Source organism: Alosa alosa, chromosome 15, assembly GCF_017589495.1.
Source record: "Alosa alosa isolate M-15738 ecotype Scorff River chromosome 15, AALO_Geno_1.1, whole genome shotgun sequence".
In the NCBI taxonomy this organism is placed as follows: Eukaryota; Metazoa; Chordata; class Actinopteri; order Clupeiformes; family Clupeidae; genus Alosa; species Alosa alosa.
In genome coordinates, this window is record NC_063203.1 from 29,807,216 (window position 1) to 29,812,824 (window position 5,609).

The following is a 5,609-nucleotide window of genomic DNA, read 5'->3' on the forward strand; positions in this document are numbered from 1 at the left end:
TACTTGTCATGTTAACTTTGAAGTGTGTTCAATGACTATAGAAAGTTTAATGATAAAAACTCATTACAATTTTTTTGGTTTCTCTCTACACTTGAAATGTACCCTGAATTATACAGTATAATGACCCACACACAAATAGAACTTTTGTAAAATGTTCATTTAGGTCTATACTTTATTGTTTGTAACTGATCTGATTGAATTTGATGGAAAATTACACTCTGTTTACATCATGAATATGGTGTACAACCATACAGAAACAACATTTTTGACATGGCAATATTATACAGCGGGGAAAATAAGTATTGAACACATCAACATTTTTTTCAGTAAGCATACTTCCAATGAGGCTACAGTATTTGCATTAAATCTTCACCAGACATTAATGTTAACTTAAGTAATCCACCTATATAAAAAATCCAAACATTAATGTCCATAAGTTGAGTTATATATTTGTACTGTGTTGTCTCTATGGACCTATGTGTCTTGAAGAAAGGTGATTGATTGATTATGAGTAAGAAAGTGTAATGGCACAGGAAAAAAAGTATTGAACACGCTAATAAAAAGCAGTACACAAAGGCAAGGAATGGCAAGGAACAGGCTGGAATCTATAAGTAGTTAGAGAGTAATTATCCCTCCTATCTGTGCAAATTAATATAAGCTGGGTTAGTACATATTGATGGGCTATAAAAAGGTTTTTCATTTCCAAGGTGTCACACAAGAAACATTTCATGATGGGTAAAAGCAAAGAGCTCTCCCAAGACCTTTGCAACCTTACTGTTGCAAAACATATCAATGAAACTGGTTACAGATGCATTTCAAAACTTCAGAATCATCCAGCAAGCAGTATTGGAGCCATTATCTGCAAGTGGAAGGAACATCACTGCATCATCAACCGGCAAGGCACAGGATGTCCTCGCAAGATTTCTGACCAGGAAGTCAGAAGGATAGTCAAAAGAGTAGCCCAAGAGCCATGGACTACTCGGAGAAAGCTCCAGAAAGACTTGGAGGCAGCAGGTACAATTGTTACAGAGACAAATAATGCACTCCACCGCCATGGCCTCGATGCAAGTTCACCCTGCAGAACTCTTACTGAAGAAAATCATGTCGAAGCACGTTAAAAGTTTGCTACACAACATTTGGACAAGCCTATGAAATACTGAGAGAATGTACATGTATTCTGGTCGGGCGAGAGCAAGATCATATTTTGAGGAGAAATGGCACTATGCATCACCCTAAAAATACCATACCAACAGTGAGGTTTGGAGGTGGAGGCATCATGCTGTTGGGCTGTTTACTGGCAGACTTCATACAATTGAAGGAATGATGAATGGAGTTATTTTGGTCTGGGAGAATCTTGCCATCCACCAGGATGATGAGGATGAGACATGGCTAGACCTTCCAGCAGGACAATGATCCAAAGCATTCAGCAAAGGAAACTCTCAATTGGTTTCAGAGAAAGGAAATCAAGGCCCTGACCTGAATCCAATTGAACAGTTTTGGAAGTTAACTAAAGATCAGGATTCGCAAGAGGGACCCCTGGAATCTTCAATATTAAAAGACTATTGGTTTAAAAGAATGGGCCAAAATCACACCTGAATACTGTGACTGATTAGTTTCATCATACCAGAAAAGCCTTGAAGCCGTCATTACAAATAAAGGCTTTTCCACAAAGTATTTAAAATTTTTCAGTAGGTGTGTTCAATACTTTTTTCCTGTCATTCCGCTTTATTACACATAACTCTACTTATGAACTTTAATATTTGGATTTTTTTTATATGATTGGATTATCTCAGTTAAAGGTTGTATCAGCGATTTCAGGCCCAAACATAAATTATCATATTCATCTAATCTTTCCTACACCTTTAACACAGCTAGTTTAGGACAGTGCCCCCCTTCCTCTCCCCCACCTGACGTGGAGTAAACTTAACACAGCTGCATAGTTATTTGAGATTTTGAAAAAAAAAAATTGTTACATGCAATGGAAATCAGGCTATTTCGGAATGTATCTGCTTTTAACATCTTTTTTATCCAGACATATTTTAGATGCCCACCCAGAGACAGCCGTGGCCTACTGGTTAGCGCTTCGGACTTGTAACCGGCTGAAGTACCCCTGAGCAAGGCACCTAACCCTTAGCTTTGATCCTAATATCAAATCACTCACTAAGATTGCTTTTTTTCACCTCCGTAACATTGCACGCCTCCGACCCTTCCTCTCTGCTAGTGATGCACAGACTTTGGTTCACTCTTTCATTATGTCCCGTTTAGATTACTGCAACTCACTTTTCCTTGGTTTCCCCACTAAAACCCTTCAAAGACTACAATATATTCAAAACTCTGCAGCTAGGCTCCTCACCCATACCAGACGATCAGCACACAACTTTGCAACATTGAGACTACCGTCCCGGAAAGAGAAGTGAGAAACAAGAAACTCGTTTTAAATCGTGTTTCTTACCTTGTAACATCCACATAGTTCTGCCAAAGGTATGCTAACCGTTCGCTAGCTTGTAAACAAATCCATGTGCTTTATCGTTACCTTTTCCCACAGTTTGAAACAGCATAATGCACAACTTCTCCAGCAGAGGGGGAAATCCTGCCAAGTTTCCCTTTAATATTACTACACTAGGTCGAAGTACTCCCAAGTGCTATTGCACCACACATTGTAGTTCTCCTGTTTATTCGCTAAGAAAATCGCCACGTTTCATGTTGTGTGACCTTACACATTTTTATCAAGTACTCGTGCAACTGTATTTAAGTAGGGAAAACGTGGATGTTTTTTATTACTGCTATCTTAGCAACATGCTAACATATTCGCGCCGCGCACCAGAGCATTTGAGTGCACGTACCGACAAGGGAGAGGTATGACTCAACTCGTGAAAGTTGAGGTAAGAACATATATTACTACTAACATTGGGTGGCGTGTTCCTTTAAGATCCAACTTGAACGTATGCTAGGCTACTCAATTTAATTTAGAACGCATCTCAGCGCGCACAAAAGCGAGAGAAACCAAAGATGGCTTGTCATTGTTGATGATGATTGATATCTCCTTTTAAATATAAGAAATGTATAAAGGGAAATCATGAAGGAAACAAAGACGAGAAATTGCGGATTTATCTGGTTCTCACTACTGTTAAACTGTGAGAGACAGGGCACTTTGACATAGGCTGCACTCAGTGTGATTTGGAAAATGGACAAGAATATGAAGAGTTGTCTTTGCCTTTGTGTAACGGAACTGGTGAGTCTTGAAGTCTTCAATAATTCGTTTACATGAAGCACATGATATTATGCCGATTGAAACGCATTCAACGTAGCTAGGTGACTACCAGGCTCATAATTCACTTTTAATTGCAAACAGAAAATGTCTAGCAAGCATCATGTCATTACATGCTTTTATTTCCAAAGGAATGAAAGCTGTTTGTGCCAACTTATGCTTATCATTGTTAATATTGTGCTATACACGTGGCACAAACAATGTTAGAGTTTGTGGACTAGCCATAGCTATATTTGAATGGAGCTGGTAAAAAAGATCATTAGGCGAACATGTGAACAGTGGCACACAATGGGCTTAAAGTGACAGTGCACCATTTACAAATGAGTTAAACAGCATCACATGTGTAGTTTTTAAGAAATTAATACTTTATAACAAAATGACTGTGTCATTATTATCATTTAAATAATATAGAAGTGTTTTACTTTTACCTTTGTGGTTACTCAGGTCATTTTGTGATTTATGCTGTATTTATTAATATGCCATATAAGAAGCTTAGTCTTTGGGGAGAGAATGTACTTTTTAATCGCAATTAATCTATATTAATTCATTTCAAAATATGAGATTAATTAGTTTTTTTTTTATCGTTTGACAGTCCTAATAAAAACGTAAAATATTTAACCGCAGCACTTTACTTACAGGTAAATCTGTGGCCTAGCACAGTGAAATGCCATCAGTCAAATTATTACTCATCCTTACAGTGGACGCAGCAATTTGGAAAAACAACATATATTTGCTGCTGTGCTGAGTGTCTTGTAGCTATCCATTTCGTACAAATTACTCAGGTATGCGCATGCGTATATTTCACAGGTATGCGCATGCATATATTGTAAAAGCTTTCAAGACAGAACCATTGAACATATTTTAATCTGTATATTTTAAAAAAATAGTAGATTAGATTGATGTGTCAAAATTATTGAAACGATTTGATAGCGACACACACAGTTGTCCAATCAAAAGGTTTATTAGCTGAGAACAAGAGCACACAGACCAAGACACAGAACACAATACACACGGGGCAGGTCAAGCAGACACACACACTACACATAGGGGGAGGGCCGCAGCCCCCACACAAAAAAGGATCACACACGCGAGGAGAACTAAAAGGGAAACATGTTACAATAAAGACGCTAACATTACACTCATAACTTAGGAGAATAACGACATAAACCCCCCAAATGTTCGCTCTCGTATCCCAGCATGCCCTTCGCGGGAGAACGCTAAGACTGTCTTTTTGCGCCGACGCTACATTATGATCGATAGTCTAATAATGCATTATTAAGTGAAGAGTACCTGATGACTTGTTCAGGAATTGAAAAAGATTGGGACTTGGACTCGACTTGGCTTTGATGTGACTTAGGGCCCGTCCCAATACCTCCCCTATCCCTAGATTTCTGCCCTAACCCTCATTTTTGCGCGTGCACGTGTAGGGGTAGGGTGTCCCATTACTTTAAGGAGCAAGACGGAGTGCTATTTCCCCCTTAAAATCAACCCTCAAAACATAGCCTTGGACTTGGACTCGACTTGCCCTTCTCTGTATTTACTTGGGACTTGACTGCTAAGACTTGGGACTTGACATGTTGTGTGTAATGTCTGTATGCTACTGAGACCCCCCTGAATTTCCCCTCAGGGATCAATAAAGTATCTATCTATCTGGACTTGTGACTTGCCAAACAGTGACTTGGTCCCACCTCTGGACCATGCCATAACAACATAAATAATGTCAATACCTAAGCTACAATAACAGCAGACTAACAATCACATCTGTCTATACAAATCCAGTACTCAGTTTTGCCTGCAAGAGGGAGGGAGAGAGGGGCAGATTAGGAAGAGAGGCAAGGGTCTCTCTGATGGCTGTTAAACGTTTTGTTGGCTAGGTACTTGTGCGGACATTGTGAGGATATGGCGTCGGCGGTGGACAGCATGTGTTGTTGAGAGGTGGATGCCTACTGGGCCCTAGTTAAAGGTTTAGTCCCGGCCACGGACATTACCTGCCTGACGCTCCATCCCGGCTTTGATGCCTGTTGCCTCAACCCAACAAATCTCCAGGTCGATAATTCTCCGGAGTGAAATGTGCGCCACAAACGACCGAGTATGTGGTGACAGACGCGGCAGTGAAGTCCGCTCTCTTCACCTGCACAAAACGCACCCAAGAACGAAAAGCCTGGCTTTTCCTAGAAGGAAAATGATGGACAAGATGTCCTGACAGGCTGGAATTCGTGCAACCAGCACAAACAGATAATTGACCATTATGATTTCTCTAAAATTCTATCTAAAACTTTCTCTATCTCTTGCTCTGTCTCTCACTACTGCTCTAACTACATCTACATCCACAATGAGAGAG